This window comes from Lynx rufus, unplaced genomic scaffold (genome assembly GCF_022079265.1).
Source record: "Lynx rufus isolate CCGP_SWC_20201006 ecotype Redwood Valley unplaced genomic scaffold, mLynRuf1.p SCAF_2, whole genome shotgun sequence".
NCBI lineage: Eukaryota > Metazoa > Chordata > Mammalia > Carnivora > Felidae > Lynx > Lynx rufus.
Genome location: NW_025814834.1, coordinates 168269132 through 168293009, shown reverse-complemented (window position 1 = coordinate 168293009; position 23878 = coordinate 168269132).

The window sequence follows — 23878 nt, the reverse complement described above, 5'->3', positions numbered from 1 at the left end:
TAAAACAGATACAGCAAAGCTTACAACTTATTGCCTTGGAAGACATTAAACACTTTTGTATGTTAGCCAGCTATCTTATCCTGACATTCTTTGATTAAACTCCCCATTTATATCTTGCTCCTAAAACGTTCTTGGGTCTGTTTTAATATCTTCAATATCTTTCTCATTATTTAATGAGTTAAATAAAATCTTTGACATATGTGTTGTGTACTTGTATGATGTCATGATTTTTAATCTTTTGAGAATTAGACTTTAACAATTTGGCAGTTCATCTACCAAAGTGTCCAATAAAACTCACCTGACAGAAAGGAGTAAATTGTGTTGCCAGAGGGGTATACCTCATGGGCTACTAAGCCCAGATACATTTGTTTCTTGGCTCCCTCAGTGAATTCCAAGTAATAAGACAACTTGAGCTTTTCTTACTCTCTAGTTTTTTTCCATCTGGTTTCATTTCTCATTCCCCTCTACCCCCGCTTCAGTTCTGTCATTGCTGGTAAATTATTCCCTGCGGGTATCACTTCAAACTGTGTTTGGCTTTATGATCTGACTGTTTGGTGATTGCTGCAAGGGACTGATGGAGATCTATTGTCTGTTGGAAGAGAAACCAGAATCTAGTTTGTTAGCCTTTTTTGTTTGCATCTTTTTGTGAGCTCAAATCAGGTAAGAATTTCATGCCCACCAGGAAGAAAAATAGTTGCATGAGATCTAAACAGTGAACTTTTGGATTTTTATGTTTACATCTGACCTGTGACTGAGTTGTAAAATAAGCCAAAAATTCCATGTTTCTGTATGCCTGTGAGCAGCAAAGTACTTTCCTAACTGTGAAAAGTGTTAATAGATTATTGTCTCCTAAATTACAGGAACTTTGTTCTGATTCATTTGATGAGATAAGTGCTTATAAAATAGAACAGTTGCCAAATTTGCAAATAAAAAGAAACCAAACTTAAACAATTATAAATATGCTAGACCCTTAAGGAAAAAAAGAATCCTTCTTACATAAGCTGCTAGCTTAGAATAACTTTTGTATAGGAATCTTAGTTTACATAATTATAATGACTATTTAGACAAATGAGACTGATTTAGTGATTTTCATTTAAAAAGCAATAACTTTTTGTCTTTTCCTTGAATGAATCATTATGAGTATGAAGTAAGCACAGCTTAAAATAAAAGAAAGGTTTGGGTTGTTTTCTCATGAAAAGACTAGTCAAACTAAATTTTTAAAACTTCATTTATTGGTTTTCTGATCAAATAAGTTAACATCAGTCCTACATTTTATTTACTATTGTTAATAATGCACATTTTTCTAGCCGAATTGAATCATAATTCCAACATTCTTATAGCAATAATCATGTTTTACAGTACGTCAGCTTACTTGCAATGTCCGAGATCTTTAGGAACTTAAATACTTGCATTAATGTCAAACTGAGTTATTTTTGAATAATCTTTGAATAGTTGGATAATTCATAATTAAGGTGGAATGCTAAAACATTGATTACTGAGCATAATTTTAACTTGATAAACTTTTGTTTCTTATTTTTATATACTCCATAGAGTGGATATATCTTTGAGTTATGTTAATGAACATGATCATTTTAGTTTCTTTAAGAAGACATGAAAGGGATCAAAAAACAGATGTGTGTGTCTGTAATTATTGAACTATGTGTATTCGTGGGATTTGCTTGTTACCTAAGAGCCTTGTGAATGATAGACTGTTACCAATTCCTACCTTTTGGTTGGCTCTGTAAAACAGAAGCTGCTACTTTAATTAAAAGTTACTTAATTTTTAAGTGGTTGGGGCTATCTTACTTAATTTTGGGTGGTCGAGGGTATCTTAGGAGAAATACAACTGGGCATATGATTTTGTTTTTTAAGGCTTAATGAGAGTACTTTTGTCTATCGTAAAAGTTCATCCTGTTTTAGAACATGGAAAGGCAGAGTAAATGACAAAACCAGAGTGAGTTATTTATTTTGTAACTGGAAGTTTGTACCTTTTGACCACCTTTACTCATTTCGGTCACTCATGATTCAATCTTAACCAAACAACCACATCTTTCTACTGTTTTGTTTTGTTGCTTTTTCCTTCTCAACATTGGATTCTAAGTTCAGAAAAAAAAATAAGAAAAGTTTTAGGATATTTTTTACACCTGAAATTAGTTTTGGGTTTTCTCATAAAGCCCCTGGAAATTTTTAAAAGTTTCTTATTGTGTCTTATAAAAATAAGAGTGCTAAAATAATTGTTTGTTTGATATGCTCCATATTTCTTAATTAGTTTAATGCTTTTGTAAGAGTTGCCTGGGAAGAACTGTCAAATCAGAAAACATGCCCAGTCTTTCTTAGGTTGTTTGTACAGAAAATATGATATCCATAGAGATATTTCACAAATTGTATACTTTATGGGAAGGCCCTGAAGATTTTTGATTGCTTTTGTGATCCATGATATGTTCTTACTTTTAAGGGAAGCATTGATAGCCTCTTAGGAAATAGTAATGTACTGCACATCAATAGAAAAATTTCCTCTCCTCCATTCTGATACTATTGGTTATTGGATTAAAATAACTACAATTACTCAGTCTCCTTCTCAAATAGGTTTTTGCTTTCTTTTGATACTTGCTTAAAGATTCTACTATATAAATATCAGGCTACAGAATGTATCTTCAACATGTATAGACAGACTGAGAGTCTTGCAGAAAGGATTGTGTTAGGTACTCTGAATAATTGGTATGTCAAAAAATAAGCTCTTGGGTGTGGGCCCCCAAGCTTATTTTAGTTTGATAATTCTCAGACTGAGTCAACATCTTCAGGACTTTTTCCAGTGTGGAAGTCGATCTACTTCCCAAAGCTGACTGCTGACACAACATCCAGATTAATACTATAGGTCTGAAGAGGGAAATGAAATTGGTGTTCGTTTTGATTATTGTTGATATTACCTTTAACTTTCTATTCTTTTAATGTATATATATGAGGAAGTCCTTTTTCTCTCCTTGTAGTCTGTTTCTAACCCATTAGGTTGACTATGCTTTTATAAACAGAAATTAAACATTTATTCTTAAATTTTTTTTTAATTTTAGAGAAAGAGCACAAGTGGGGAGAGGAGCAGATGGAGAGAGAGAGAGAGAGAGAGAGAGAGAGAATCTTAAGCAGGCTCCATGCTGAGCATGGAACCCAATGTGGGGCTCAATCCCACGACCCTGGGATCATGACCTAAGCCTAAATCAAGAGTTGGATGCCCAACTGACTGAGCCACCCAGATGCCCCAGAAATGAAACTTTTAAAAATAGCATTTGATTCTCACTAACCCCTTGGAATTCAGAAACAAATCTTTTACTAAGTCTTCTTACTTTGTACTATTTATATATTCAATAATAACCTGTGCTCTTTTCTATCAGCATATGGTTGAACAAATCAATTATGCAACCAAGGCCATGCGTGCAATGCCGTGCTTGACAAATCTCATTTTATCAGATATGATAATCCCACTAATAAGGAACAAGGATCAATCTTATGTGTGAATCCAGTGTGTAGATAGGCCTCTTAAGGAAACCGGGTTGGTATTTGGACGAAAGGATTGCAGTCCCATAGGTGATAAAAAAAGGATACTCTGAGGCAGACTACTTCTTAGCAAATTTTAAAGACCTCCAACAAAGATGTATTATCCCCAATGTAGAGGTATGGCAGAGAAAATTTGAAGAGAGAGATTATCTTGGTCTTGGTTTCCTAGTCTCAGGATAGAAGGGCCAATAATAGAAGACTTGAAAAAATTCAATCCAAGATTCCTTATCAAAATCCCAGACAGAAGTCAAGTATCTTGTATTAGCAGCTGTTCAGTGCTGTGCAGCTCTGGGTTGGCAGGGTAAACTTGAGGAGGCCACGCAGTTATGGACGTGCTCGTTGTACCTACGTTAGTGATCAGACCAAAGTTAATGAGCCCAGCTATTTTGTGATCATGCATGTTATTTGCAGATTATTTAAAATCCCCAAAGGGGAGAGACTGTTAGAAAAATTATCCCCGATTTGGGGCGCCTGGGTGGCTCAGTCAGTTGAGCATCCGACTTCAGCTCAGGTCATGATCTCGCGGTCTGTGAGTTCGAGCCCCGCGTCGGGCTCTGTGCTGACAGCTCAGAGCCTGGAGCCTGTTTCAGATTCTGTGTCTCCCTCTCTCTGACCCTCCCCCGTTCATGCTCTCTGTCTGTCTCAAAAATAAATAAACGTTAAAAAAAATTTTAAGAAAAATTACCCCCGATTTGGAAACTGCTAGAAGAGATGTCTTGGTGTATGTTCAGTATAGTGTTGGGCTCGACCTTATCTTGACCAGACTATTTTGCAACTTGGTAGGAACAGAGATTAATTTATAGATTGTTTTGACCAGTTCCCTTATTAATGGAATTAAATAAAAATATTTGACACGTGCTTATTTTATATTTGTATGAGAATACAAATTTTTTCTAATCTTTTGAAAACTATACATTCACACTGGTAATGATAATAGAAGTTATGGACAGATATCTGGTAGAGCAATATGTCATATTGCTAAGTGGAATGGGCCCTTACTGTGGTCTTTTAAGGCACTTGACTAATTGTTTTAAGGATACAACTAGCAAGAATAGCAATAATAGTAAAATTGTTAAAAGTGTGCTATTTAATACCTTAGAGACTTTGCTTCTATTACCCATTATTCTCACCATAGTCTATGTGGGAAGTATTTTCATTCTTTTATAGGTAAGGAAATTGAATCTCCAAATTCACACAGCTAGTAAATGGCAAAACAGTTTTCATCCCAAATCTGTCTGACTTTAAATCTTTCCTCTTCAATAGTTTTCTACTATGCTAATCAGCCTCCAATAAACACAGTTCCTATCTTCAAGGTGTTCACCAAACTAAAAGGACGTTTTTTCTTTCAATGTGCAAAAATGTTGGCAATAGTTTCTGAAAAAAATCCACATGTAAGTGGGACCTGCACAGTTCAAACAATGCTGTTCAAGAGTCAATTGTATATTTTGCCTAATCTCTATTTCAGATTGATTTTGGCAAGTTATGTTTCCTTTCTAGGAGTCAGTTTCTCCTTTTCTGAAATGTTTCATCTCCAATACATGTTTTTTTTGTTTGTTTTTTAATTTCACACCATTTGCTATCTTTTACACTTTATGTTATTCCTTCCCTCTTTGCCAGCTTGGATTCCATTGTTAATTGTTAGAATTACTCCCTGATTTACACTATCGATCTTTCTATTGACTTGGTAAAACTGAATTTTGATTTAGTACCACATCAGCTCTTTGTGCCTGCATCTGGGCAGCTGAAATGTGCCTGAAGAAAAATGCACAACGATCCTGACTGTTCTCACTTTAAATAGATGACTGTTAATGTCAAGGCAGTCCTTGTGGAGACAGACCCATTATATTTTTACTCCTAGTTAATTCACTCTCCAGTCTTTTAGATAACTGTTTCTTTCTCTCTCTTGCTCCAAACCTCCAATACTTAGGCCTTCTTTTCACCATGTGCTGATGACCCTGAATCCCCTGTTTTGTTTGTTTGTTTTTAGAGTTATTTATTTATTTATTTTGTTTTTAATGTTTATTTATTTTTGAGAGTGGGGATGGGACAGAGAAAGAGGGAGACAGAGGATCTGAGATGGGCTCTGTGCTGAGAGAAGAGAGCCTGATGTGGGGCTCGAACTCACAAGCCATGAGCTGATGTCAGACATTTAACCAACTGAGCTACCCAAGTGCCTCTGGATCCCCTGTTTTTATTGAGAAAATGGGCGTATTTATAATACTTCCACATGATGCCATCACTACATCTTCCTAGCTACTTGTAACTCTATCCATAGACTATAACTTCACTCCCTGTTGAATGGATGAATTGTCCTTGCTCCCAGCTAAGTCTCCCTCCACTGATACAAAGTGTCTCATTCCTGGTTTTCTCCTCCATGATATTGCTCCTACAAGTGTCCCCCTGGTGCTTCATCAGTTTTTACAGGCTAGTGGATTATTACCAGAGAGCGCACAAAAATGTTGTAATAAAATTGCCTCTCTGGTTACTGCCTCATTCTTTAGTTCCTGTGTACAGAAATGTCCTCGGAAGACCTGCCTAAAATCATTGTAGTGCTTCTTCTGCCCTCTTCTATCCTTTCTTGAATCCATCTTATTCAAGTTCCTCTCCCCAACTCTGACTATTCTAAAAGGCATTAGTGATCTCCACATTGACAAAAACTGTGTTCAGTTTTCAGTTCTTATATTATTTGAACGAAACAAGCATTTGACCTGATGGGAGTGCTCACTTTCTTTGAACACTTTATTCCCTTGCTTTAGGACTATCACTTCCTCTCTTGGTTCTCTCTCTAGCTCTCTGGACACCAATTTTCAGGCTTTATTGCTGGTCATCCCCATGAATTTTAGGTATTGGTGTTCTCTGGGACATAGAACTTAAACCTTTTCTTTTTGCTATCTAAATTCATTGCATAGGTGAATTTATCTAGAATTATGGCTTTATATACCAGCTATATATTGATGAGTTACAAATTCCTGAAGCAGCAGTTAGTGTGCTGAGCATATGGGTTAATATGTTGGGGAGTATCATGGGCCTAATCTTTCTGCCTGGTGGAAGCTACTCCACTGCTTCTTGTCCTAGGTCACTGCTATGGACTGAACTGTGATGCCCTCTACCCCAAATTCATGTTTTGAAGCCATAGGACCCCAGTGTGATGGTATTTGAGATGAGGGCTTTGAGAACTAATTAGGTTAGATGAGGTCACGAGGGTGGGGCCTTCATGAAGGGATTAATACTCTGATCAGAAGAGGCTAGAGAGCCTTCTTCCCTCTCTCTCTCTCTCTCTCTCCATCCCCACTCCCCACGCACTCAGGACCCAGTGATGACACACCCAGAAGCAGTCACCTACAACCCAAGAGAGAGCTGTCACCACATACCAACCCTGCAGGCATCTTGATCTTGGACTTTCAAGTCTCTAGAACTGTGAGAAATAAACACCTGTTATTGAGGTCACTCAGTCTATACTATTTTGTTATGGCAGCTCAAGCAAGCTGAGAAAGTCACCATGTAGCTTCAGAAAACCAGGGCCCAATAACCGGAAAGATGGACTCTTTTTTTGCCATGTCTTAATTCACAATTGAACGTGAACATCGGCATCTTAACTCTAAGCCACGACAGCCAGATTATAGCTTGCTTTCTCTAGAAACGTCAGCAAAATCCAGATGCTCAGCTGAAGGTCCCTGGGTAGATTCTGTTTTGAGCTAGTCAGAAGCCAACTGTGACACTTGATAGTCACTGGCAGTCTTGGTGCTGATCCTATTCAACACTAGATTCTGGGTACTCAGCATTGTTCATGGGACATGGGACTAGTCATTTTATGCTTGAGGAATGTTGATTGAATGAGTGAACATGGAGCAAAGTCTTCTTTTATAATATTGATCATTAAATAAGCTTTTCTTTTTTTTATGGCTTACTTTTCAATACTACCATTAGAAATGAGGATGTTTTCTGTCCTTTCGTGCCTACAGAGTTAACACAATGATGTATAAATGAGTTCACTGGAGCTAACTATGCTACATTCAGATTGATACTTGTCACACCACTGTTTGTCATCTGTAGGATTAATAGTGCTTGTGTCCAGACTAGAAGTTACTACCCCAAATCATTCGGTAAACATTCATTACTATAATTCTCATGAAAATGGTAAGAAAATGCAAGTTTCAAGTCAATGTCAGACTGGTAGTTTAAAATCATATTCAGAATTCTCCAAATTCTTAAATAATGGCTTAATTGCTATGTTAAAGATAGGAGGATTGAGTTGGTTTCATTATGGCAAAGCAAATTGATTCTGTTCACTAGTTTGGAAATAAGTGAATGACTCCAATTTATGCCAAGTGCTTTATGTGTATTTTCCCATTCAATCTTCCAACATTTCTCTGGAGTACATATTATTGTACATATTATGAATAACCACATACTCAAGGCTGTATAAAAACTTGGCAACTTCTACTGCCAGGAAACTACTGTATATCCCAGTGTAGTAAAAACTGTCAACTTTAGTAACACACCTACTGTTCTGGGTCTTGTAGATGAAATTAGTGGACTTTCAAACTTTATAGGTCATAATCTACATTAGTGCCTTAGAATACTAACAAGAACTGAAGTTTATTTATGAGGTAGGTTGTAGAGGGAAACATGAAGATTTGAATTGCCTTCAAGCTGTGTATTCACTTCGAAATAGGTCACTGTCTGTTTACACCCACTCTTCCAAACAATGGGTCACAGAGGTGAAACCAGGGCAAGTCTGCAATTTCCCCGACCACCCATGACCCTTTTCTTCAAGTACTGACAAGGACCCTGACTTTAAATTTTTGCCAGATGACCTTCTGTGAGATGAGTTGATGTCTTCCTTAGGCTGACATGATCAGTGGATGATTCTCGGTTTCCACCTAAGGACTGAGGTTAGAAAACAGCAGGGTTGAATTTGTAGATGCTGCAGGTTCATTAAATAGCTAGGTTCAACTTCATGCTTTCAAAGTCAGCCAGGCTTGGCCTAAAGTCTAATATAAAAGAGTATTTACACAGGGCTATGGGTAAATACATTTCCTTAGAAGTTGCCATTCTTTTTGACACTTGAATATATGATTAATTAATAAAAAAAGGAAGATTATGTACCTGAAATAACCACATGAATCATGCCTGCTAACATGATTATACCGTGCACGTGGAAATTAGTTTGACCTTTTCATAAAAAGAAATTACGTGCAGTACTATTCTTGTTCTGTGGCATGGCACATTTTTTTCCAACGTTAAAGAGAGGATGGCAGATAAAAACACATCATTCACATTATGCCTAATGACTTTTAAATTAATTTAATTTAATACTTAAATAGCTAATAATTATGATTTTCAAATCAAATAGTATTAAAGTGAAAAGCTGGTTACCCATGTCTCAGATCCCATCCCACTCCCAGAGGTAACCACTTTTATTTGTTTGTTGAGTATCCTTTCAGAGATTTTTAAGATGCATATTCAATTAAGACAAATATATATTCTCACTTTTATCCCTTTGTTACTTAAATATGTATTCCTACTTTTAACCTTTTGTTACTTATACGTAACCTACTATTTTTTTTAACCTAATGACACATCTTGGAAAATTTTCATAGTAGTACACTTTCTCTTATTTTTTATATCTGCATAGTAGGATCCCATTGTATAGCTGTATGTACGTTAAAAAGCATTTGAGTTGTTTCCAATCTTATTATTTCAGACAATGTTGCAACAAATAAGTTTGTATAGTATTTCCAGATATACTCTTAGATTTTCTACAAATAGTGACAATTTTACAGCCTAATTCCAATGTATATATCTTTTTTTTGTCCTGCATCCCAAGGTTATTTTTTAAAAATCTATTTCTACCTTTTTTAAAGTTTTATTTAAATTCCAATGTTTATATCTTTAATTTCTTTCTTTTTTCACTGACTTATAACACTAGAATAATGTTTAAAAATGATTGTAATGCATCATGATCTTTTCCCTTACTTTAGTAGGAATTCCTTTAATGTCTGATCTTTAAACATGGCTTTCAGGCTGACATAGATGTATTGTCCTATTAAAGAAGTATTCATATATTTCCTAGATAACTGAGAATTAAAAAAAAAAATCAAGAATGGTTATTGAATTTTTCAAATACCTTTTCAATGTCTCTAGAAATAACCCTATGTTTTTTGCTCCATATAATTATTTATCTGAATAATTTTACTAATGTTGAATTATTCTTACATTCTTGGATTCTGAATTTATAAGATGGACTTTTATGTTTCCTTTAAATTCAAACTTTGTTAGATTTAATTTGTGTCATTTTCTTTATAAAATTTAATGGGAAATATTCATTCTTTTTATGCTTTTTATAACTTAGATATCATAATGATTATCTCCTTTTTAACTTGACTATATCCCTTATGCTATACTTTTTATTCTTGTGACTTGTTTATTTTAGAAGTGGAAGTTAATGTAGCTCTCAATCCCCTTCCCTGTTTCGTCCATTCCCCAACCTACCTTCCTTCTGGCAACCACCAGTTTGTTCTCTGTATTTATGAGTCCACTTCTATATTTTTGTTGTTGTTGTTGTTTTTTGTTTGTTTTTTGTTTTTAGATTCTACGTGTAAATGAAACCATATGGTATTTGTTTTTATTGTCTGATTTATTTCACTTAGCTTAATATCCTCTAGGTCCATCTATGTTGTTATAAATGGTAAGATTTTATTCCTATAGTTGAGTGATATTTTATTGTGTGTATGTATGTATATACATGTAAATACATATATGTGTGTGTATATATATATATACACACATATATATATGTGTGTGTGTGTATATATATATATATCACTTCTTATTTATTCATTCTTCTATCAATGGATACTTAGAGGTTGCTTCCATGTCTTGGCTATTGTAAATAATGCTGCAATAAATATAGGCATACATCTATCTTTTTGAATTAGTGTTTTTGTTTTCTTTTGGGAAATATCCAGAAGTGGAATTACTGAGTTTTATGTGATTTCTATTTTTAATTTTCTGAGGAATTTGTACACCATTTTTCATCATGGTTATATCAATTTACATTCCTACTAACAGTGCACAATTCTTGTGCCACATCCTCACCAATTCTTGTTATTTCCTGTCTTTTTGATACTAGCCATTCTCACTGGTATGTGGTGATAACCTCATGGTGGTTATCTACTCTTCACATATCTGGTAAAATTTCCCTGTGAAGATCATATTGTCTTGGTAATTCATTAGAGGAAGATGGGGGACTGACAATTTTCACAATTGCTTCTGTTTAGATTTTCTATGTCCTCTAGGGACAGTGTAGGTTAATTATATTTTCCACTAAAAGTACTCGTTTTACTCAGGTTTTCAAATGTATTTTTCTATGTGTAACATGCATTCACAATGGAGCAGTATATCTTTGATATTACAAATACCAAATCTCCACCCTCTCCACAGATCTTATTCCTTAAAATTTAATTTCTCTTACCAGGGAAAAATTTAATTTTATTCTTAAGGGGAACAAAAATGAAAGTATGATGGAGGCATATTATAGTATGTTAAAGTAGTTTTTAGGATTATTTTAAAATTCTCTATTTCTATGTATTAACCCTTTATCCTTTCTTATTTTTTGGATTTACATATTTTTTCTTGATAAATTTAATGATTATTTTAAATATCTTATTTTCATAATTTCAAAAAAACCTGCTTTTGGAGTTATATATTAATTCTCCTCACTTTCCTTTCTTAGCTTATTTATTTCTTCTAGACTACAGGTTTTTTTCTTCTGTTTTCCCTCTATTTAAAATTTTTAAAAATATGTTTATTTATTTATTTTTGAAAGAGACAGAGAGCACAAGTAGAGGAGGGGCAGAGAGAGACACAGAATGTGAAGCAGGCTTCAAGCTCTGCACTATCAGGGCAGAGCCCGACGTGGGGCTCAAATTCACGAACCACAAGATCATGACCTGAGCCAAAGGTGGATGCTCAACTGACTGAGCCACCCAGGTGCCCTTGTTTTCCCTCTATTTAATAGTGTTTTTCTATCTTTTTGAGTTGGTGCTTATTTAATTATTTCAGCTAATGCTGTGTTACAAAATTCTGATAAGTAGTGTTTTCATTTGTCATTATTTTCCAGAAATTCTACAATTTTTGTTCATAAGAGTACTTAAGAGAGGTTTTATGTTTATTTCCAGGTTCAGAGATGTTTATTTTTATGATTTGTCTATTAATTTCTAGTTTTATTATGTTGTGATTACAGAATGTCCATGATTCCTTATTTTTAGATTTTATTGAAGTTTTCTTCATGGCTTGATATTTCATATTTCGTGAATATGCTCTTAACCTTTGAAAGACATACAATCTCCACTTTTGAGGCACAACACCTGATATATCCATATTTAGATCAAGAGAGATGAGTAAACTTCTTCTATATTATGATCTCCTTTCTATATGTTTTTCTATCTCCTGCAATGTCTGCTTATATAAGTTGTTGCTATGAGGCATTTAGATCATAGATATTCATAACTTCCACATCTTCATTGTGAATTTTACTTTTTGTGTTATAAAGTGACACTCTTGTTTCATACAATACTTATTTGTCCTGAATCCAACTTGCCTAAAATTAAGGTCAGACTTTTGCTTTTTTATTATTATTCCTTTATGTGTTTGTGTGGGAGGATGGGGCATTATTTCAGGTAAAACTTTGATTTTCTTTTTGTTATGAACCATTCTGAATCTTTCTTTTTTACATATCTGTCTACAGTATCAGGTTTGCTTTTAATGCAATTTGAAGATCCTTTTATTTATTTTATTTATTTTTTAAATGTTTATTTACTTATTTTGAGTGATAGTGTGCGCACACATTCGTGCGTGAGCAGGGGGAGGGCAGAGAGAGAGGGGAGAGAATCCCAAGCAGGCTCTACCCTGTCAGTGCAGAGCCAAATCCAGGACTCAATCTCTGAACCCTAAGATCATGAACCAAAACTAAAAGTTGGTTGCTTAACCAGCGTAGTCACCAGGTGCCCCAATTTGAAGATCCTTTTAAAAAATAACTTGAAGTATGTATTGATTTGGAAATATTTATGTCAATTATTAGATACGTGTGTGTGTGTGTGTGTGTGTGTGTGTATGCATGTGTTTATGCTTCCTCATTTTACAAAGGTGTGCATTAAGGTATGTATTCACTTTCTAGTGGCTACCTTTATAATTAAGTCTTCATATTATATTCATAATTTTCTATTATTTTAGACATTATTAGTTACAAGCAATGATAACATGGCATGTATCTTATTGTTTTGACTCTGCATTATTATATTTTGTTTAAAAAATTAAATTTCCTAGTGTTTATCTTTGCATTGTTATACACATTTAGTGTACTACTATGTCAGCTTTAAATTACATTTTCAACCTCAGCAGTTATAGATGAGTCAGTCAGTGAACTTGCTTTAATCACCACCAACTTTTTCCTTTCTCTTCTGAATACTTGTGTTTTGCATCATCCCTACATTTTCAAAGTCTATAGCATTCACGCGTATTTTAATGGTCTAATTTTAGAACATAAGTATATTCATTGTTCATCATGAGAAAGTTTCCCCACATTTATTCTAGTAGATTCCTCAGAAAGAAAGAATAGTCTTTGATTTTTAAAGTTGTAAGTGTCTTTAAATGGTCTTTATACTTGACGGATGACTTGGTTGATATAAAATACTTAGATCATATTTTATTTCCTTGAGAATGTCGTGTTTTTTTCCATTGACTTTGCTTTGGAGAAGATTGAAGTGAAGTTGAACTTATTTTTCTTTACACAAATCTTGATCTTTTTGCTTTTTGGCTTCAAAGATTTTCTTTTTTTTTTTTTTTTTATATATGAAATTTATTGACAAATTGGTTTCCATACAACACCCAGTGATCATCCCAAAAGGTGCCCTCCTCAATACCCATCACCCACCCTCCCCTCCCTCCCACCCCCCATCAACCCTCAGTTTGTTCTCAGTTTTTAACAGTCTCTTATGCTTTGGCTCTCTCCCACTCTAACCTCTCTTTTTTTTTTTTTTTTCCTTCCCCTCCCCCATGGGTTCCTGTTAAGTTTCTCAGGATCCACATAAGAGTGAAACCATATGGTATCTGTCTTTCTCTGTATGGCTTATTTCACTTAGCATCACACTCTCCAGTTCCATCCACGTTGCTACAAAAGGCCATATTTCATTTTTTCTCATTGCCACGTAGTATTCCATTGTGTATATAAACCACAATTTCTTTATCCATTCATCAGTTGATGGGCATTTAGGCTCTTTCCATAATTTGGCTATTGTTGAGAGTGCTGCTATGAACATTGGGGTACAAGTGCCCCTATGCATCAGTACTCCTGTATCCCTTGGGTAGATTCCTAGCAGTGCTATTGCTGGGTCATAGGGTAGGTCTATTTTTAATTTTCTGAGGAACCTCCACACTGCTTTCCAGAGCGGCTGCACCAATTTGCATTCCCACCAACAGTGCAAGAGGGTTCCCGTTTCTCCACATCCTCTCCAGCATCTGTAGTCTCCTGATTTGTTCATTTTGGCCACTCTGACTGGCGTGAGGTGATACCTGAGTGTGGTTTTGATTTGTATTTCCCTGATAAGGAGCGACGCTGAACATCTTTTCATGTGCCTGTTGGCCATCTGGATGTCTTCTTTAGAGAAGTGTCTATTCATGTTTTCTGCCCATTTCTTCACTGGGTTATTTGTTTTTCGGGTGTGGAGTTTGGTGAGCTCTTTATAGATTTTAGATACTAGCCCTTTGTCCGATATGTCATTTGCAAATATCTTTTCCCATTCCGTTGGTTGCCTTTTAGTTTTGTTGGTTGTTTCCTTTGCTGTGCAGAAGCTTTTTATCTTCATAAGGTCCCAGTAATTCACTTTTGCTTTTAATTCCCTTGCCTTTGGGGATGTGTCGAGTAAGAGATTGCTACGGCTGAGGTCAGAGAGGTCTTTTCCTGCTTTCTCCTCTAAGGTTTTGATGGTTTCCTGTCTCACATTTAGGTCCTTTATCCATTTTGAGTTTATTTTTGTAAATGGTGTGAGAAAGTGGTCTAGTTTCAACCTTCTGCATGTTGCTGTCCAGTTCTCCCAGCACCATTTGTTAAAGAGGCTGTCTTTTTTCCATTGGATGTTCTTTCCTTCTTTGTCAAAGATGAGTTGGCCATAAGTTTGTGGGTCTAGTTCTGGGGTTTCTATTCTATTCCATTGGTCTGTGTGTCTGTTTTTGTGCCAATACCATGCTGTCTTGATGATTACAGCTTTGTAGTAGAGGCTAAAGTCTGGGATTGTGATGCCTCCTGCTTTGGTCTTCTTCTTCAAAATTCCTTTGGCTATTCGGGGCCTTTTGTGGTTCCATATGAATTTTAGGATTGCTTGTTCTAGTTTCGAGAAGAATGCTTGTGCAATTTTGATTGGGATTGCATTGAATGTGTAGATAGCTTTGGGTAGTATTGACATTTTGACAATATTTATTTTTCCAATCCATGAGCAGGGAATGTCTTTCCATTTCTTTAAATCTTCTTCAATTACCTTCATAAGCTTTCTATAGTTTTCAGCATACAGATCCTTTACATCTTTGGTTAGATTTATTCCTAGGTATTTTATGCTTCTTGGTGCAATTGTGAATGGGATCAGTTTCTTTATTTGTCTTTCTGTGGCTTCTTTGTTAGTGTATAAGAATGCAACTGATTTCTGTACATTGATTTTGTATCCTGCAACTTTGCTGAATTCATGTATCAGTTCTAGCAGACTTTTGGTGGAGTCTGTCGGATTTTCCATGTATAATATCATGTCATCTGCAAAAAGCGAAGGCTTGACTTCATCTTTGCCAATTTTGATGCCTTTGATTTCCTTTTGTTGTCTGATTGCTGATGCTAGAACTTCCAGCACTATGTTAAACAACAACGGTGAGAGTGGGCATCCCTGTCGTGTTCCTGATCTCAGGGAAAAAGCTCTCAGTTTTTCCCCGTTGAGGATGATGTTAGCTGTGGGCTTTTCATAAATGGCTTTTATGATCTTCAAGTATGTTCCTTCTATCCCGACTTTCTCAAGGGTTTTTATTAAGAAAGGGTGCTGGATTTTGTCAAAGGCCTTTTCTGCATCGATTGACAGGATCATATGGTTCTTCTCTTTTTTTTTGTTAATGTGATGTATCACGTTGATTGATTTGCGAATGTTGAACCAGCCCTGCATCCCAGGAATGAATCCCACTTGATCATGGTGAATAATTCTTTTTATATGCTGTTGAATTCGATTTGCTAGTATCTTATTGAGAATGTTTGCATCCATATTCATCAGGGATATTGGCCTGTAGTTCTCTTTTTTTACTGGGTCTCTGTCTGGTTTAGGAATCAAAGTAATACTGGCTTCATAGAATGAGTCTGAAAGTTTTCCTTCCCTTTCTATTTCTTGGAATAGCTTGAGAAGGATAGGTATTATCTCTGCTTTAAACGTCTGGTAGAACTCCCCTGGGAAGCCATCTGGTCCTGGACTCTTATTTGTTGGGAGATTTTTGATAACCGATTCAATTTCTTCGCTGGTTATGGGTCTGTTCAAGCTTTCTATTTCCTCTTGATTGAGTTTTGGAAGCGTGTGGGTGTTCAGGAATTTGTCCATTTCTTCCAGGTTGTCCAATTTGTTGGCATATAATTTTTCATAGTATTCCCTGATAATTGTTTGTATCTCTGAGGGATTGGTTGTAATAATTCTATTTTCATTCATGATTTTATCTATTTGGGTCATCTCCCTTTTCTTTTTGAGAAGCCTGGCTAGAGGTTTGTCAATTTTGTTTATTTTTTCAAAAAACCAACTCTTGGTTTCGTTGATCTGCTCTACAGTTTTTTTAGATTCTATATTGTTTATTTCTGCTCTGATCTTTATTATTTCTCTTCTTTTGCTGGGTTTAGGCTGCCTTTGCTGTTCTGCTTCTATTTCCTTTAGGTGTGCTGTTAGATTTTGTATTTGGGATTTTTCTTGTTTCTTGAGATAGGCCTGGATTGCAATGTATTTTCCTCTCAGGACTGCCTTCGCTGCGTCCCAAAGCGTTTGGATTGTTGTATTTTCATTTTCGTTTGTGTCCATATATTTTTTGATTTCTTCTCTAATTGCCTGGTTGACCCACTCATTCGTTAGTAGGGTGTTCTTTAACCTCCATGCTTTTGGAGGTTTTCCAGACTTTTTCCTGTGGTTGATTTCAAGCTTCATAGCATTGTGGTCTGAAAGTATGCATGGTATAATTTCAATTCTTGTATACTTATGAAGGGCTGTTTTGTGACCCAGTATATGATCTATCTTGGAGAATGTTCCATGTGCACTCGAGAAGAAAGTATATTCTGTTGCTTTGGGATGTAGAGTTCTAAATATATCTGTCAATTCCATCTGTTCCAGTGTCTCATTTAGGGCCCTTGTTTCTTTATTGACCGTGTGTCTAGATGATCTATCCATTTCTGTAAGTGGGGTGTTAAAGTCCCCAGCAATTACCACATTCTTATCAATAAGGTTGCTTCTGTTTATGAGTAATTGTTTTATATATTTGGGGGCTCTGGTATTCGGCGCATAGACATTTATAATTGTTAGCTCTTCCTGATGGATAGTCCTGTAACTATTATATAATGTCCTTCTCCATCTCTTGTTACAGCCTTTAATTTAAAGTCTAGTTTGTCTGATATAAGTATGGCTACTCCAGCTTTCTTTTGGCTTCCAGTAGCATGATAAATAGTTCTCCATCCCCTCACTCTGAATCTAAAGGTGTCCTCAGGTCTAAAATGAGTCTCTTGTAGACAGCAAATAGATGGGTCTTGTTTTTTTCTCCATTCTGATACCCTATGTCTTTTGGTTGGCACATTTAATCCATTTACATTCAGTGTTATTATAGAAAGATACGGGTTTAGAGTCATTGTGATGTCTGTATGTTTTATGCTTGTAGCGATGTCTCTGGTACTTTGTCTCACAGGGTCCCCCTTAGGATCTCTTGTAGGGCTGGTTTAGTGGTGACAAATTCCTTCAGTTTTTGTTTGTTTGGGAAGACCTTTATCTCTCCTTCTATTCTAAATGACAGACTTGCTGGATAAAGGATTCTCGGCTGCATATTTTTTCTGTCTAGCACTCTGAAAATCTCGTGCCAATTCTTTCTGGCCTGCCAAGTTTCAAAAGAGAGATCAGTCACGAGTCTTATAGGTCTCCCTTTATATGTGAGGGCACGTTTACCCCTTGCTGCTTTCAGAATTTTCTCTTTATCCTTGTATTTTGCCAGTTTCACTATGATATGTCGTGCAGAAGATCGATTCAAGTTATGTCTGAAGGGAGTTCTCTGTGCCTCTTGGATTTCAATGCCTTTTTCCTTCCCCAGTTCAGGGAAGTTCTCAGCTATTATTTCTTCAAGTACCCCTTCAGCACCTTTCCCTCTCTCTTCCTCCTCTGGGATACCAATTATGCGTATATTATTTCTTTTTAGTGTATCACTTAGTTCTCTAATTTTCCCCTCATACTCCTGGATTTTTTTATCTCTCTTTTTCTCAGCTTCCTCTTTTTCCATAACTTTATCTTCTAGTTCACTTATTCTCTCCTCTGCCTCTTCCATCCGAGCCGTCGTCGTTTCCATTTTATTTTGCATTTCGTTTAAAGCGTTTTTCAGCTCCTCGTGACTGTTCCTTAGTCCCTTGATCTCTGTAGCAAGAGATTCTCTGCTGTCCTGTATGCTGTTTTCCAGCCCAGCGATTAATTTTATGACTTTTATTCTAAATTCACTTTCTGTTATATTATTTAAATCCTTTTTGATCAGCTCATTAGCTGTTGTTATTTCCTGGAGATTCTTCTGAGGGGAATTCTTCTGCTTGGTCATTTTGGATAGTCCCTGGTGTGGTGAGGGCCTGCAGGGCACTTCCCCTGTGCTGTGGTGTATAACTGGAGTTGGTGGGCGGGGCCGCAGTCCGACCTGATGTCTGCCCCCAGCCCACCGCTGGGGCCACAGTCAGACTGGTGTGTGCCTTCTCTTCCCCTCTCCTAGGGGCGGGATTCACTGTGGGGTGGTGTGGCCCGTCTGGGCTACTTGTACACTGCCAGGTTTGTGATGCTGGGGATCTGGCGTATTAGCTGGGGTGGGAAGGCAAGGTGCACGGCGGCAGGGGGGGCAGGCTTAGCTCGCTTCTCCTTAGGTGATCCACTTCAGGAGGGGCCCTGTGGCAGCAGGAGGGAGTCACATCCGCTGCCGGAGGTCTGGCTCCGCAGAAGCACAGAGTTGGGTGTTTGCGTGGAGCGAGCAATTTCCCTGGCCGGAACCGGTTCCCTTTGGGATTTTGGCTGGGGGATGGGCGGGGGAGATGGCGCTGGCGAGCGCCTTTGTTCCCCGCCAAACTGAGCTCTGTCGTCCGGGGGCTCCGCAGCTCACCCTCCCTTTGTCCTCCGACCTTCCCGCTTTCCGAGCAGAGCTGTTAACTTATGACCTCCCAGACGCTAAGTCACGCTTGCTGTCGGAACACAGTCTGTCAGGCCCCTCCGCTTTTGCAAGCCGGGCTCGGGGGCTCTGCTTGGCTGGCGAGCAGCCCCTCCGCCCCGGCTCCCTCCCGCCAGTCCGTGGAGCGCGCACCGCCTCGCCGCCCTTCCTACCCTCTTCCGTGGGCCTCTCGTCTGCACTTGGGTCTGGTGACTCGGTTCTGCTAATCCTCTGGCGGTTTTCTGGGTTATTTAGGCAGGTGTAGGTGGAATCTAAGTGATCAGCAGGACGCGCGGTGAGCCCAGCGTCCTCCTACGCCGCCATCTTCCCAGAATCCCTCAAAGATTTTCTTTATATTCAAATTTCAATAATTTGCATATGTTTTTGCTTGAACATTATGAATCAGCTTTCTGTAGTACATGGCATTTACTTTCCGTATGGAGATTCAAGACTTGTTTTAATTTCAGAGAAGTTCTTTCTTAATTTTGTTTGCAAGTATTTGCTCTGTCCCATTGCTAAGGTTTTCTTCTTCAGAGACTCCAACTATAGGTATGCTGGCTGTGCGTTGTATTTCATCTATCATTATCATTTTCACACAATGCTTAAAAGTATATTTCTCTTTGTTTTCATTTTATTTTGGCCATTATTCTCATATGGGTCTTTGCTGTCTCTTACTCATCCACAGTGCTTATTCCCCTCTGTGTTTCTTCCAATATTGTCTTCGTTTCTGTCATGGTTTGGTTCGTTTCTCTCTTTCATATCTGATGTATATCAGCTCACTTCATCCCCATCCCTTTCTTGAGTTTCTTCATTTGTGCTTTGTCACATTGCCTAATAGAATACATTGCCTCATTAACCTAATGGTAAATATATTTCATTTAGGGATTCAGTATAGCTTCATGAATAAGAGACAGACACTGGAGAAACACTGAATGGGTTTAAATACTGGCTCCTCTCTGAGTAGCTGTGTGATTTTTTTCAAGCTCATTTGTTTATTTGGAGGGGCACCTGGGTGGCTCAGTCAGTTAAGCAACCGACTTGGCTCAGGTCATGGTCTCAGTTTGTGAGTTTGAGCCCTGCGTCAGGCTCTGTGCTGACAGCTTGGTGGAGCCTGGAGCCTCCTTCAGATTCTGTGTTTCCCTCTCTCTCTGCCCCTTACCTGCTCATGCTCTGTCTCTCTTTCTCTCTCAAAAATAAACACTAAAAAATTAAAAAAATAAAGTTTATTTATTTATTTGGAGAGAGAAAGCATGCACATGCAAGCAGGGGAAGGGCAGAGAGAGAGAGAGAGGAAGAGAGAGAATCCCAAGCAGCTCAGAGCCCCACATGGGGCTTGATCTCAGTAACCATGAGATCATGACCTGAGCTGAAATCAAGAGTAAGGTGCTTAACCAACTGAACCACCCAAGGCACTTAAACAAATTATTTAACTTTTATGTACTTTAGTTCTTTTCATATATAGATAATGGGAATAATAATGATGAGTCATTCATGGAGTTGTTTTGAGAATCATTCAATTCAAATCTGCAATGAAGTTAGAATAGTGCCTGGCAATAGCAAATACTATGCAAGTATCTATTTTTAATGGAGTTTTGTTTATTCATTGCAAAATACATGAAAAATACATTGAAAAGTCACAATTTTCAATGGCTCTGTGGCAACTTTTCCCCACATTTTTTGGTAATTTTGATGCTCCTTTTCAGGATCTTTCTTATAGGATCTTTGTATTCTCTTTGTGCCAGTTTCTTCTTTATCACTACTCACTCCAGAATCAATTATATTTTTCTGGCTAGTCTTTGTAAAAAGCCCCTGACATGGTGGGTTCAAGGTAGTTTTCCTGTTCTCTCAATCAAAAAGCTTACTTTCTGTGGCAGATTGTCATACGAATGACGGTCTGACACCTCCCCACACACATGCCCTTATGAAATCCTGTTATGCCCAGAATTCGCGATCCCCAAAGACCACCAGGGAGCTGAGTCCGATGCAAAAGCAAAGAGCCTTTATTTGAGCTAGCTCAAGCTCAATCCCCTACCTGCACCCAGGCAGCGGTGAGATGCCAGAGAGAGCCAGCGAGTTTCAAAAGCACAAAGGTTTTATAGGGGTCTAGGGGCAGTTGGTGAGTAACGGCTGCGGCCTCAGCCGATTGGCTGGGGAAGGGTCGGGGTCCCCTTAGGCAGGTCGCAGGGTGTGTTTTGATCAGGAAGTTTGAATGGGTAAGCGGGAGGTTACTCAAGGGGAGGAGGCGTGGTCTGAGGTTTCTGCGATTTTCCCAGAAAGGGGCCATGTCGGGCACATAGTCACTCAAGGTGGAGGACACAGAACAAGATGGAGTCGGCCGGCATAGGTCCGCCCTTTCAATCCCCCTTACGTTGACTCTAGACTTAGCTAGATGACTTACTTTAGCCAATGGGACATTAGCAAACATGACACAGGCAGAAACTTAAAAGGAGTGTGAATATTGGAATGTGCCCTCTCTCTTACTGCTGAGAACTATTCCAACTCCACATGAAAAAGCCTGAGCTAGCCCCCTGGAAAGATGCCCCAGGTGCTCAGTCTATCCCGTGTGAGGCCCAAATATGTGAGTGAGACCTGTTGAGTGAGCCGGAAATAAAGCAGAAATAAGCCAATCCAGTTCAACCCATCCCCATTTGTCACTTTACTCAATTGTAGGCAAATAATTGGTAACTCTTAAACCATTGTTTTGGGTGATTTGTCATGCAACAATAGATTACAGATTCACTTTTATTGCTTACTCAAAAGCAGTCTGCTTCCAGTAATTATGGCTTTTCTGTAGACTCACCCGTTCTAAGTCTCTGAAGTAAATTTGGTTCAGGAGACTGCCAACAGCTCTGTGCTCCCCAGTCCTTACAGGCAAGGAATAGGTCTTCTGTATCTCACAGTGATTACGTCATCCTCAAGGATTATAGTTTTGCTGCCCCTGAGACTTGATGCTGGCGGGTTCCCTGGAATCTCTAGCAGGGAGGTGCCTTTGTGCTTCTTCTCCCCATCTCTTTGTGCCTCTTCTGCCTTACCTGTTCTGCTCTTGCTTTCTTGTTTAAGAGACGTGGCTGTTTTTGCATTTTATGGTGAGCCTGTTACTTTCAGGAAACGTGTTTTTGCTGGTACTTTCTGATGTCCTTACTTTTGGTTCCCTTTACTCTCCCTAGGCCTTTTCCATATGACTTCGGCTCAAATGTAGCTACTTTTAGCACCCTCAACAAGGACTTTGGAGTTTGTGAGTAAAATCTGTATAGGGCTGCTGAAAATGGCATTTAACAATTTTTCCATTCTCTTTGTTAGTTTATACATGATTTCTAGGGAGAAGTGGGAAGGATGTTTAAATTGATGACATCATCTTCATACGGGAGTCCGTTTAATTCTTATTTGCAATGAGGACCCTTTGGACATGTTTTTCTGAAGATGAGGTAACAACATTGGGTGCTTTAGTAATCGTTAATACCCTTCAAAGTTCTAATATTCGCAGGGGGAGCATGTCACTCAAACTGGTTCTTTTTTTCCCAGATTGAATCACAATTTAGTTTCCCATCCCACACTCTATTTGGGCAATGGTCTCTTTCTATTTAATAAGTCTGACTAATTAATCCTCACTGTAGTTCAGGAAAAAGAGATTATATTGTCATCGTTTTAGAGACAAAGACTGTGACAAGAACCATGACTGCATTGCAAGATTTATTGGCTTCCCTCCAGATGCTCATTGCCTCACTATTATTAATTTTGGCTTTGGGCTTAATTTCAAGCTAACAGATGAGTGGATGGTATAGAACATAAACCAACAGGTCCAAGAAGGCAGCATTTCAGCTGTGAGCACTGGGTGTTCTACACTCCAAGGGCTAGTATTTGAAAATGTTTCCTCCAAAAACCACCCAGGGATAACAGTGCAGGGCAGGAGTCCATTAAGTTCCTATATTGACAAGCTCTCAGGTATGACTTTCCTTGTGTAGGTATGTGAAGCTGGTTGGGTTAATGTATGAATAACAGAAGGTTACTGTTACTTCTTTGGCAAACTCCTATTTGCCTTTTATTATACAGTTCAGAAGGGATCCAATTCCCTGACCCATTTCCCCTCCAACTAGAGAAAATTCCTTCCACTGGTGTAATTGGTGTGTGCTCCCATGTGTAGTACTTGTGTTGTCCATTTTGGGCTTTCCTAGTAGCTTCTCCCACTAGGCGGTGAGCACCCTGGGTGCAGGGACTGTGACCCTGATCATGTCTGTACTCCAGCATCTGGCACAGTGTATTGTGCTTAGTGCAAAATGGGTGTGCCACAATGTTCTTTGGAATAAATTGTGAAATAGGCCAATTTTATCCATTAAAGTCTTTTCTGGTTTCTGGCTAGTTATAATAGTTCAATGTGCAAAGTTACCATATCCCTGTCTGCCTTCTCTTTCCCTCACCAGCTTTCTTCTCTCTTTCTCCGACTGAAAGAGCTGGACAACTGGAGAAAAGCAAATCTATGTTTTCTCACACCTGGCTCTCCCTACCCCCTTACCCCCTGTCCCCCCCCCCCCAACCCAACTCTCAGGCCTCCACCCATCTGCACTCTTTCAAGCTGGGGAAGTCAGGATTCCAAGTGGGGGCCTGCTGATTGGCCATTACAAATGCCCAAGTTGTGGGACCCACTCCCAGGGGTCTTTGTAGAGCACCTCCTTGGAGGTGAGCTGACCCACTGGTTCAGTGGCACTGTGCTTATCCACTCTGGAGCTCCTTTGTGCAACAGGAGAGCAGCGGGTTCTCACCTTCACACCGGCTCCTTCCGCGTAATTCGTCCCTGGCTTCCCCCGGCCCCTCCAGCTGAGTGCTCTTCTCCCCATCCCCTTTTGTGCAACCCGTGGCTGCGGAGCTTCTAGTACTGTATTCATGGCAGATGAAG